The sequence below is a fragment of the Crocodylus siamensis genome, chromosome 2, assembly GCF_052110815.1.
Source record: "Crocodylus siamensis isolate JL-2025a chromosome 2, ASM5211081v1, whole genome shotgun sequence".
Classification (NCBI taxonomy): domain Eukaryota; kingdom Metazoa; phylum Chordata; order Crocodylia; family Crocodylidae; genus Crocodylus; species Crocodylus siamensis.
Genome location: NC_143396.1, coordinates 61397079 through 61410002, shown reverse-complemented (window position 1 = coordinate 61410002; position 12924 = coordinate 61397079). Strand labels below are relative to the sequence as shown.

Genomic DNA, 12924 nt, shown 5'->3' with positions numbered 1-12924 from the left:
GTCAGTGTCCAGACTATGGAATAAACTCCCTCCAGAGGTGGTGAAATCACCTACCCTGAAAATCTTCAAAAGGAGAGTGGACAGTCACCTTGCTTGGGTCACCTGACCCAATTGTCTTTCCTGTCTAGTGCAAGGGGACCCCATGATTTTGTTAGGTTCCTTTCAACCCCTTACAATCTATGAATCTATGAACACTACTATGAAAATGCTGTCCTTTAATGACTTTAAATTTTGTATATTCAATAATTTTAAGGTGGAGATTGATTGTGCAGATAAGCCCTTAATCTTTTTACTGAAGAAGCACAAAATACCTTCTTTGAATTGACAGATGGAAATCATTTAAGGGATATGAAAGCAGTTATGAAAGCCATTAGGCAACAGAAAATGTCAGAATATGTTAATAGGTGCATCTTAAAAACATATCTGACTTGTGTGAGCTCATACGCCAATTTTATCCACTATTCTTAGAGATTCTGGGCACACTAGAATAGATTCAAGACATTCATTTAAGAAAATCATTCCTCCAAATCTATTATTAGTTTCATCGTCCAATACCAGTTGAGAACATCAGGCACTGTAAATGGAAGACTAGTATTCATTTTTATGCTATGCATCTTTCCCAGTAAATAAAAAATAAGGTTTCCCTTTTTATTAAAAGCAGTGGTTGCTATCTCCCTACTGAATTTTATATTCTTTAAGCTGTAATGATATGACTATATTAAACTATCATCTTTATAGTTAATAATTAAGCAGCATTATCATATCAAATATACTGAACACACCTATTACTATGCTATGATACTGTACAAAGCAAGAAATATTAGGGTTAAATATATAACAAATGTCTGCTAATTTGTAATCACATTCATGAAGTCTGGCAATAGGTAATGGGTTAGATAATGCCCTCCTGTAATAGAAGCTATAAGGCAGAGCAAGGGGGTAGATAAGAAATTTCCCCCAAAATGTTCTGTTTGTGGAAAGATTCCCTTTTTCCTCACCTATAAATAAACAGCAAGGCCCACCCACAAATTATTTTGGTGATGGGATACCAGAAGGAAGTTCTGGCTGTCTGTGCCCTTGTCCTTTTGTCTCCAGCAGCTGGGACAATTGTTTATCATTAAGCCTTTGATAATCAAGGCTGCATATAGATGAACTGAGAGGCATGTGTACACAACACTTTAAAGCAGGATAAATGTTTTTGCACTGCCTTAATGGTGTCAGTGTTTGCATGCCTCGGCGGCATACTGCACATTAATTCCAGATGCTGAAGGAAATCCAGCGGCATAACGAGACTTAAATGACTTGGGGCACAGCAAACTAAAACTCTTTCAAAAAGTTTTAGTTTGCTGCCCCTACAGCTGTGGAGCGAAGTACCGGGCTCTGTGCAGCTCTGGGGCTCTGCAGGAAGCCATGCAGGCAGCCTGGGAAAGCAGACTCCACCCAAGAAAAGCAGGGTTCCTGATCTTTTTTTTCTCACCCTGGAACCTGCCTGCCTGCCTGCCTGAGTTGCATGGGGGCCCAGTGCTTCCCTTCACAGATGCAGTGTCTCTCGGGACTGGCCGAGCTGGGTGCCTGTGGTCGGGTGCCACCAGGGGAGGGGGGAGAGATGCTGCTGCCGTGGAGGGAAGCACCAGCCCCTTCCTTCCCCCAATAGCCCAGAGACTGCTCTGCCCACTGGCAGCTTGCCCTCCCCTCACCGCCGAAGAGAGGCAGGTACATCAAAAGGGTTTGTACATGACACAGGGGTTTAATCAGCCCTAAACTGAAGCAGTGTTTTTTAAAACCTACCACTTCAATTTAGGGCCCTCGTTTTGTCCACACACATGTGAAGTTTGTGGTGCCTCAAAACTGTGTGAGGCACTGGAAACAGCATGTGGTGCACATGCAATGGTTTGCTGCACTGCAAATTTGCAGCACAGCATCAAAATTTGACACCAGGAGATCCCAGTGTAAAAAAAAATAATGGCTGCAAAAAAATGGGGTGTGGTGCACACAGCAGCAGTATCGGCCACCAGAAGCAGAGTCTGACTGGCTAGAGCCATACTGTAGCTGCCAGCCAGGCTCTCTGTGGCTGGATCAGCACTGGTGCTGCCCTGGGAGGTCCTCAGGACCCCAAGTAAGGCTGCTGAGACCAGCACAGAACTCAATGAAGACAGTGTCAAAGGCCTTTCTAAAGTCCAGAAAAACTACATCCACTGCAACATCTGTGTCCAAGGATTTTGTGACCTGGTCATAGAAGGCCACCAGGTTGGTCTGACAGGACCTGACTCTAACAAACCCATGTTGATTGCCCCTAAACATAATCTCCCCTGCTGGTTCCTTGCAGATGTGCTCCTGGATAATTTTCTCAAAGAGCTTTCCCAGGACCAAGGTAATACTAACGGGCTTATACTTTCCTGGGTCCTCTTTCCTCCCTTTTTTGAAAATGGGGACCGCATTGGCTCTTTTCCAGTCCTCTGGCACCTTGCCAGAGCACCATGAGTGCTCGTAAAGCCGTGCCAAGGGTCCTGCAATGACCTTCACCAATTCCCTCAGCACTCTGGGGTGGAGATCATCAGGACCTGCTGATATGAACACATCCACAAACCATCCTGATGTGCAGTAAGACTAGCAAGTATGGAAAAAGACCAGTTTGGCTTATCAGGGAACTCTTCAATAAGCTGAAATACAAAAAGGAAGCTTACAATAAGTGAAAATTTGGACAAACTACTAGAGAGCATGATGTAATCAGGAAGTCCAAAGTGCAAGCGGAGTTGCACCTAGCAAGGGATGTGAAGGGTAACGAGAAGGTTTCTACAAATATGTCAGCAACAAGAAGATCAGGGAAAGTGTATATCTCTTACTGAATGGGGTGGGGGGGCAACCTACTGACAAACGATACAGAGTAGGCTGAGGTGCTCAATGCTTGTTTTACCTCAGTCTTCACAATCAAGGTCAATTACCAGACTATAGCACCTGGCAGAACAATTTGTGGAAGCAGCCAACATTGGCAAAAGAACAGGTTAGGGACTATTTAGAAAAGCTGGATAGGTACAAATTCATGGGGCCAAATGTGATGCATCCAAGGGTGCTGAAGGAGTTAGCTGATGTGATTGCAGAATCGCTGGAGATTATCTTTGAAAACTTGTGGCAAATCAGGAGAGGTTCCAGATGATTAGGAAAGGGCAAATATATTGTCCATTTTTAAGAAAGTGAAGAAGATAGGTCTCAGGAACTTCAGACCAGTCAGCCTTACTTTGGTCCCTGGAAAAATCATGAAGCAGGTCCTCAAGGTATCCATTTCTAAGCAATTGGAGGAGAAGGCGGCAATTAGGAACAGTCATCATGGATTCAGCAAGGGTAAGTTATGACTGACCAACCTGATTACCTTCTATGACTGGCTGTGTGGATGTGGGGAGAACAGTGTACATGATATACCCTGACTTTAGCAAAACTGTTGATATGGTCTCCAACACCATTCTCACAAGCAAACTAAGGAACTATAGGTTGGATGAATGGCTTGTAAGGTGAATAGAAAACTAGCTGTATCATCAGGCTCAAAGGGTAGTACTCAATGGCTTGATATCTAGTTGGCACCCAGTATCAAGTGGAATGCCCCAGGGGTCAATTCTGGGGATAGTTTTGTTTAATATCTTCATCAATTATATGAAAGATGGGGTGAAGTGCACTCTCAACAAGTTTGTGAATTTTGCTAAGGTGGGTGGAGTAGTACATGCGCTGGAGGGTAGGGCTAGGATTTAGAGAGATCTTGACAAATTGGAAGATTGGACCAAAAGAAACCTTAAGAAGTTCAGTAAGGACAAGTGCAAAGTCCTGCACTTAGGACTGAACAATTCCATTCACCAGTACAGACTGGAGACTGAGTGGCTAAACAGAAGCTCTGCAGAAAAGGACCCGAGGGTTACAGTGGACAATAAGCTGAATATGAGCCAGCAGTGCGTCCTTGTTGTCAAGAAGGCTAATGGCATACTGGGCTGCATTGGTAGGAGTGTTGCCAGAAGGTCAAGGGAAGTGATTATTCTTCTCTATTCAACACTGTTGAGACCACATCTAGAGTACTTTGTCCAATTCTGGGACCCCCATTATAGAAAAGGATGTAGACAAATTGGAGAGAATCCAGCAGAGGGCAACAAAAATGTTTAGTGGGCTGCGGCACATGACTTCTGAGGAGAGGCTGAGGGAACTGGGCTTATTTAGTCTGAAGAAGAGAAGACTGACAGGAAATTTAATAGCAGCCTTCAGCTACCTGAAGGTGGTTCCAAAGAGGATGGATGTGTGTTCTCAGTGGTGGCAGAACAAGGAGCAGTGTTCTCAAATTGCAGCAAGAGAATTTTAGCTTAGATATTAGGAAAAATTCTCTCACTAGAAGTGTAATAAAGCACTGGAAAAGGCTATCCAGAGAGGTTATGGAATCTCCATCCTTGGAGGATTTTAAGACCTGGGTAGCCAAGGCCTTGACTGGGATGATCTAGTTGGTGATGTTCTGAGGTCCCTTCCAAACCTAATTTCCTATGATTCTGTGATTATTTAGAAGGGCCACTGAAGTTTTCTGTTTACAGTTTACAGTTATGGAGGGTCTGATTCTATCAAATAAGCAGTATTTCCTTCCTTCCATAGTCCTACTCCTTAATATAAGTTGAAGTGAAAATATCCAGCCTAGAGAAAATGAAAAATATTAGTCTTCCATCCCTGATTGTAAAAACACAGAACTAGCATCATGATTTGAGACCTGAGTTTCTAAACTGGCCACCTAAAATCCTGGAGAAAGACATACATACAAAATTGAACACACACTTGTTTGAGTAGACATGGTAAACTGGGGATGTATAGACTGTGAACAAGCAATAAGCTAATCAATTGAATGTGCCTGTATGTAAGTTGTGTATGCAACCAGAAACTATGGATTCAGTCCTAGAGACATTTTAAAACATTAAATTCAGTTGACTTGACCTTTAAAAGGAAGAATTCCCTTATCGGCCCTATATTTTATGTTAAATTGTCTCAGATGACAGTTGCCTTTTACAACATAGCACTATCCATAATTCTGAGTGGGTATAAATGACTAGCCAACTGCACAAGTCATAAGTGTTTAAAGGAATATATTTCTGATCTCTCTGTAAGTTAAATTTGAAGAAGCCATAAATATTGGAACTTTGGTGTTTATCTTTAGGCTTGTCAGAATAAGTGTTGGATAAATTGCTTTAAAATGGATGAAAATGCCTTAAGGTTTTTTTTTTTTCACCTCTGTAACTAGATAAGTGATGTCCCTAGTGATCTCTATACTTATGAATGCCTAGGAGTTGTCTGTTAGAGAATTTAGTATGGCATACTAGGAAAGCATTAATAGATGAAAATGCTGGAGAAAATCTTTTTCAAGTATGCAGGAGCTCTCTTGCAGAAAAATACACAACATGAAAGTTTCACACTGATTCCTTTTTTGGGTACAGTGTTTTTCATAGTCTCATAGAATTTAAGGCCAGAGGTGAACATCTTATCATGTAGCCTAGCCTTCTGTAAATCGTAGGCCACCAAGTCAGGAACCTTACTTCAAGCCCCAAAATCTTAGTTGCATCAACATAGTTCAGTCCTCAGGTTATTCAGCAATGTGCTACTGTCAGAGAAAAGAAAAGAACAAAGAACAATGGCAAGGCCCCAGCAATAAGTTAAAATGGGTAATATTATAAAAGTCACTATGAAAATCCCCCAATCACTAAAATCCTTTATGTGCATCTGTAACTTCCCTTATATGGTAGAAAGGAACTTTTCAAAATGCATCCATCCTGGGAAAGTCAATGAGATCCTCTTGAACATGCTCAGTGGGGTATGGTCCATGGCTGGTGGCCATGTTGCGTGTTTCAGTGGGAAGGCAAAACTGAAAAAAAAAGCCTCTATCCCTGCAGCCAGGTTGGAGTGTGTGTGGCAGATGGGCCCAGAGAAGAGTGTTTTGAAAGAGCTCTATGAACAGGATCTGGTAGGCTGTAATGGACGGTCCCATTGAAAAGACTGACTGATCAGGACTGGGTAAGCTCTGGAGCCTGCTGCCTCACTGTCCACTTGCCCGCATCAGTTCTGCTGCCCCACAGCCCAGATTGGGCCAGCCAGCCACCCCCCAGAACCCGTGTTGGGCCCCCATCTTCACTCACCACTTTTGCAGCAGCTCCCAGCTTACCTATGACAGCCAGCAATGTCCCCAGGGAGCAAGCAGGAAAAGAGAACCCACCTACCACCACTACTCTCTGGACTGGACTTAGCCTAGACAGCAATGGTGGCCTGGTGGCAGCAGTAGCAACTGGGTTCCACTTCCCTGCTTGCTCCCCCATGTGAGCCGGGAGCACAAGGGTGGGTGCGAGCCTTGATGGCCAGAGTGGACTGGGGGAACCCTGAGGTGCATGGAGGGAGTCCTGGGGGTGAGGAGAGTTGGGGGAGGACAGTGGCTGGCCTGATCTGGGCCAGTAGAAAAGAAGGGAAGGGGGTGGTAGGTCTAATCTGGGTGGTGGGGACATCAGGGACACAGGGAGGCAGGGGTTGGTAGGCCCAATGAGAGTCTGCCAATCTCTGGCTGCCTGTAGTCTTGGCCACCTACCCTGCCTCTGAGAGTAAGTGAGCGGGGCAGGCACAGAGCCCACTTAGCTCCTAGCCACACCAGCTTTCCAAGGGCAGGCTAGAGCCGTGCACATTACAGAGAGTATTAACCCTTAACATGTTACTACTCAAAGCACAAAGCACTTTAACACCAACCAAAATTAGTATGTTCTAATTGTAAGGTGTAACTACACCCTGTAAGTCTTCCAGGAGGTTTCACCTTCTTCCTAGGCTGACAAATAATCAGACCTTCCGAGTGACCTGCTTGTTGTTGATCTGGTTATTTTTCCATTTATGGGGCTAAGGTAGAACCACTGATTGAGAACAGTCCATGTCCCCCATTCTTTTAAGTCTCAAGAGTTCTCTGGGAGTGCTCCTTGATCTCAATAATTGCACCTCTACATGTTCCCTTAGTCTGTTCAGAGCAGACACAGCTCTGGATTCACTAGGTGACTGACACTACTACAGTTCCCATGTATTCCTCAAAATTACTCTGTCCCCAGATTTTAGTATTGGGGGCCCCTGGACTCTTTTGTCAAAATATAATTTTTGTTTCTGCTTCTGAGTTGCTTTTGTCTTCCTGACAGTGTCATTATTCTGATCTTTTAATAAGATTTAACAGATTGGCAGGTTAGAAAGTATCTGTCAACTCATTAATATCTGTGCTGGTGATGAGTCATTTGCCAGAGGTGTACTTTCATATACTAGTAATGCTTACAGAAAGTCACCCTCACTATCAAATGATTTTTTCAGTAGAATTTCTATGGTCTGAACTGACCCTTCCACAAGGCCATTTGATTAGAGATAATTAGGGTTCAAAGTATGTTTTGAATGTCCCAATCCTCAGCAAATTGTTTAAACTCAGAAGCAGATAACTCAGGTCCATTGTCACTAAATACCTTCTCTGGAATCCCATGCCCTGCAAAGATGGCTTTCAGGGTAGTTATCACTAACCTCCCAGTACTATTGGACATCTACTACTGGACTCCCAGTACTCCTGTTCGTACTTTTGAATACAGGGTTTAATAGTCTGTAACTACCATTAAATGAGTCTTTGAATTCAACATATATAAATCAATGGAAATCTTTTTATATGCCACGGATGGAATCATAAGAGCAGAGCTTACCCAGTAGTAGTGGCTCAGCCTGCTGATGTGACTGAAATTTGAAACAAGTGTAACAGTTTTCTACTATGCTTGCAATATAATTGATCTTAGGCCAGTACATCACGTCAAGTGCCCACCTCTCATTTCTTGACTCATATATGACCCTTGTGGATCTTCTGAAGAATTTCTTTCCTGAGGTTCCTCTGGTTACAGTTAAAGAAAAGATTTCTAAATGCAGCACAGTATTTGAGGTCATGTTGACTTCTACACTTGGTACATATCTGCTTAATTGTTCCTTCTCCTTAGCATTTTCCTTGCCAATGAAAATGTCCACCCTGTGAGGTAGTTTTTTCTAGTCACATGCTTTTATGACTACTGCCTAGTATAACTTTTAGTATATTTAGCTCTGCAGCCTGGACCTTCACAATTTATGTTGTCCTTCACGTTTGGATCATCTTTTTGAAGGACAGTTCTCCCCAGTGCATCTGGGCAACAGGTACGAGGCCCTGGCAGCCTTGGTAGAGGACGCAGAGGAGGATGCAGAGAACATGGTCCCTGCAGCCACTGCCAGGCAGACTGGGGGACCACTGCCCAAGCAAAAGAAGAAGTTATTATGGTGGGTGACTCAATCCTGAGAGGCACGGAAGGGCCAAACTGCCGACCAGATCCCATGATGAGAGGGGTCTCCTGCATGCCTGGAACTAAGATCAGTGACATCACTGCAAGGATTCCTAATCTCATCAAGCCCTCTGACTAGGTAGGCACTAGTGAGGTGGCTGGGAATAGTCCTGACCACATCATGAAGGACTTCCATGAGCTGGGAGTTGGGCTAAGAAAGTCAGGGGCACAGGTGGTATTCTCTTCCATCCTTCCAGTTGGCAGCAGCCAAAGGCACCAAGATGCCCACATCAGGAAAGTCAACCAGCGGCTCCAGAGATGATGTCTTCAGGAGGGATTCGGATTCTACAACCATGACCAGCACTTCCAGGGAGAAGGCTTTCTAGGATGGGATGATCTTCATCTCTCTCCTAGAGGTAAGCATCTGTTCTCCTGCAGGTTGGCTGATCTCCAAAAAGCTTTAAACTAGGTTTGATGGTGGTCGATGAGAACCCAGGGTTGGAAAGCCACAATCAAGGCACCAGACCTAACCAGGTAAGCACTAAGGGGAACACACGCCATCAAGGCAAAGGGACACCAAAAGCACCCACTGGGGAGGCTAAAATATCTTTACACAAATGCCAGGAGTATTTGGAACAAGGAGGAGAAGCTCACACTCCTACCTGCTAGCACACAGTATGACCTGGTCAGCTTAACTGAAACATGGTGGGATTCTATGCATGACTGGGCGGTAGGCATTGAGGGGTACAGTTTGTATAGACAAGACAGAGTGGAGAGAAAAGGAGGGGGTGTAGTGCTCTATGTTAAGGAGCAGTACACATCTTCCATCATCAAGGCAGGAGTGGAGGAGGGGAATATCGAGGCTTTGTGGGTCAGGATCCAGGGGGGCCCAAGGGAAAAGGACTTGGTAGTGGGGATCTACTACAGACCTCCTCACCAGGATGATGAGCTACATGAGGTATTCTCCAACTAGCTCTCAGATGCCATACAGGCAAGGGAGGTAATTTAGGTCATGGGGGGGACCTAAATTACCTGGACATCTGCTGGGAGGAACAGGCAGCCAAAACAAGCCACTTAAGGAGTTTCTTACACTGTGTGCAGGACCTCCACATAACCCAGATGGTATCCAGTCTCACCAGGGGTAGCACCTTGCTAGACCTGGCCTTAGCAACAGGGGATGATCTCATGGGGGACCTGGGGGGGTACACAGTAACCTGGGTGATAGTGACCACCACTTGGTAGAGTTCACTATCTAGCAAAGGGTGGGAAAAATATTCAGTGATGCTAAAGTTTTAGATTTCTGAAGTGCCAACTTTAGTAAACTTAAAAACCTGGTTAATGAGGTGGCGGAAATCAAGAGCATCGAGCTAATGGGAGTCCACGAGCGTTGGAAGTTTCTCAAGGAAGCAATCCTTGGGGCACAAAAGGAGTCTATCCCCTTACGCAGGAAAGGGGCTAATGGGATTAAAAAGCCCTCTTGGCTGAACAGGGAGCTTCAGGAAAGACTGGGGGCAAAGAAATAGATTTACATGCAGTGGAAGCAGGGGGCAGCCACCAAGGAGGCATACACAACTGTGACGTGCCATTGCAGGGAGTCAGGCAGGCCAAAGCAGGACTGGAGCTTAGGCTGGTTACAACAATTAAGGACAATAAAAAAGTCCTTCTACAGATACATAGCGAGCAAAAGGAAAGTGTAGAGTAACATAGGGCTCCTGCAGGACAAAATCAGGTCAGTTGGTGGTTGATGCAGGGAAAAAGGCAGAGCTCTTCATTGAGTTCTTTGCTTCAGTATTCTTTAATACTGACAAAGACAATTCCCCCACCTTGAGCATAGACAGATGTCCAAAAGGCACCAGACTGCCAAAGGTCAGTGATGATTTAGTTAAAGAGCACTTAGAAGGGCTGGATGGATACAAGTCATCCTGCCCAGATGGCCTCCATCCATGGGTGCTGAAGAAATTGGCCAGTGTCATGGCTGTCTGAGCTTTCATGGTGCTCCGGCTAGGTCCCTGAAGACTGGAAAAAGGCCAACATGGTGCCCATTCTTAAGAAAGGGAGAAGGGACAAGACAGGTAGCTTTAGGCCAGTCAGTCTTACCTCTATCCCTGGGAAAATACTAGAAAAAAATCATCAAAGAGTACATTTGTGAAGGCGCAGTAGGAGAAATGATGCTGAAAGGAAACCAGCATGGGTGCTTCACAGGTAGATCCTGCCTGACAAACCTGATAGCCTTTTATGACCAGGTCACATACTCCCTTGACACAGGAGCTGAGGCTGATGTCATCTACCTGTATTTTAGGATGGCCTTCGACACAATTTTGCAGCCTATTCTCATAGGGAAGCTAATGGGCTGTGGAGTGGATGCCTACACAGTCAGGTGGGTGGCTAACTGGCTTAGGGACTACACCCAGAGAGTGGTGGTGGACGGATCATTCTTGGCTTGGAAGGAGGTGGGCAGTTGGATCCTGCAGGGTTCAGTCCTTGGTCTGGTGTTATTTAATACCTTCATCAGCGATTTGAATGAGGGTGTGGAGAGAATCCTCTCCAAGTGCACAGATGATATCAAGTTATGGGGAAAAATTAATACACCAGAAGGCAGGGAGCAGATACAGGCCGACCTGGACAGGTTGGATCAATCAACGAAATAGGATGCAATTCAACAAAGATAAATGTAAGGTACTCCACCTAGGAAGGAGGAATCCCCAGCACACCTACAGGTTGGGGGATGACCTCCTCAGCAGCTCAGAGGCTGAGAGAGATCTTGGAGTCATAGTTGACTCCAAGATGAACAGGAGTCAGCAGTGTAACAAGGCCATCAACAAAGCCAATTGCACCTTGTCATGTATTAGCAGATGCATGACCAACAGATTGAAGGAGGTGATGCTCCCCCCATTTCACCATGAATCTAAATTATTGGAGCTGGGGACTGCTTGTGAAAAGCTTGTTGAGAGAGGACCTTTGTCTTCTGAATGTTAAACTTCAGTCCCATTTTACTGTATGCCTCAGTAAAGACTTTGGTGATTACCTGAAAGTCTGCTTCTGAGTGAGCACACACTACAGCATCATTAGTGTACTGGAGCTTGATGATTGATGTTGGTGTGGTCTTGGTTTTGGCTCAAAGTCAGCTGAGATTAAACAGCTTACCATCTATTTGGTAATTTAGTTCCACTCTGACTGGAAGCTTGTTTGTGGTCAGATGCAGCATCGTAATAAGGAATATTGAGAAGAATGTTGGAGTGATGATGCAGCCTTGCTTAACTCCCACCTTAACCTCTGTTCTAGATCCATTACTGAGAACCACTGCTTATACACCATCATGGAACAGGCAAAGAATGATGATGAATTTCAGTGGGCATCCATACTTCAGAAGGATTGTCCACAGTGCTTCTCATTTGACAGAGTTAAAGGCTTTATGAGATCAAAGAAGGTCATGAAGGCAATGGATTGCAGCTCTTCCCTGTCTCCTTGCAGTGGTGACCACATGGTCTGGAGCTGGAGCAGAGTTGCAATCCACTGCCTGCACACCCTGCCCTGGGCATGCAGGCTGCAGATTGCAGTTCTGCCCAGTCTCTAGACCATGCTGTCGCTGCCACAAGATCCCAGCCTGGCTCTGGAGCAGCTCTGTGCCCTGCCATGCATCCTACCTGCACTGCTGGGGCTGGTCAGCCCTGGCTCTGGACCATACCGTCACTGCTGCAAGATCCCAGCCCAGCTCCAGAGCAGCTCCCTGCCCAGCCACACACCCTGCCTGCAAGTGCAGTGTTGGGGAGGGCTTAGAGGGGCCATAGTCACCCCAAAATTACCTGTAGCCCCCCATAGCCACCCCTCCCAGTGACGCTGCTGCTGCCCACCACATAGAGGTGATGGCAGCTGAGTCCACCCTGCTCCCACCTGCAACACAGCCCACCCCCCGCAGGCCCCTCTCAGCTCCCCCACACCAGGAAAAGGCTGGTGTTGCTGCTGCCTGCTAGTGCTGCTGGGACTGGTCTTCACATAAACCCCAGGCCCATGTGATCATAGAGCGGCTGCTACTGGAGTCTCCATGGAAACTAGCCCCAGCCACATGGGCAGAGGCTGCTGGGAAATGGAGTCCACTGCCAGCTGTATCTTGCCCATGGGCTGGACTTTGCCTGCTTCTGCCTTAAACCCACAGCGAGATTCCAGAAGGAGCTCTTTAGCAAGTGGAAGGAGGCAGTTTAGGAGGGTTCTTGAAATGATCTTTCCTGTAGTGGATAGCAGGGTGACCCCTCTATAATTTTGGGCCCATCTCCTTTCTTGAAGATTGCCATGTTCATGGCACCCTTAAGGTCATCTGGAATTTCCTTATCGTTGCAGATCTTTAAGACGAGGGCATGGAGCTGTGATGGGAGCTCCTCTCCCCCCTGCACTTGAAGATTGTAGCAGGGGTTCCATCTACTCCAGATGCCTTGTCATTCATCTCCTTAATGGCTTTCCTCACCTTATCAAGGGTTGCAGGGAATACAGGATCATCTCTGACTAAGTATTGCAAGTCGGAGTTGAGAGCACTCTCATCAACAACAGAGTCTTGACCTTGAAAGTCTTTCTTCAAAATGCTCCTTCCAACAGGCATTGATGGCTCCTTTTTCCTTGATGAGGT

At 45.6% G+C, this 12924-nt stretch overlaps 1 pseudogene; it reads left to right on the top strand.

The window, feature by feature from the left end:
- LOC149870321 (uncharacterized) overlaps window positions 1-11722 on the top strand; it is a 175975-nt pseudogene extending 164253 nt beyond the window's left edge.
- The last annotated feature ends 1202 nt before the right edge of the window (window positions 11723-12924 follow it).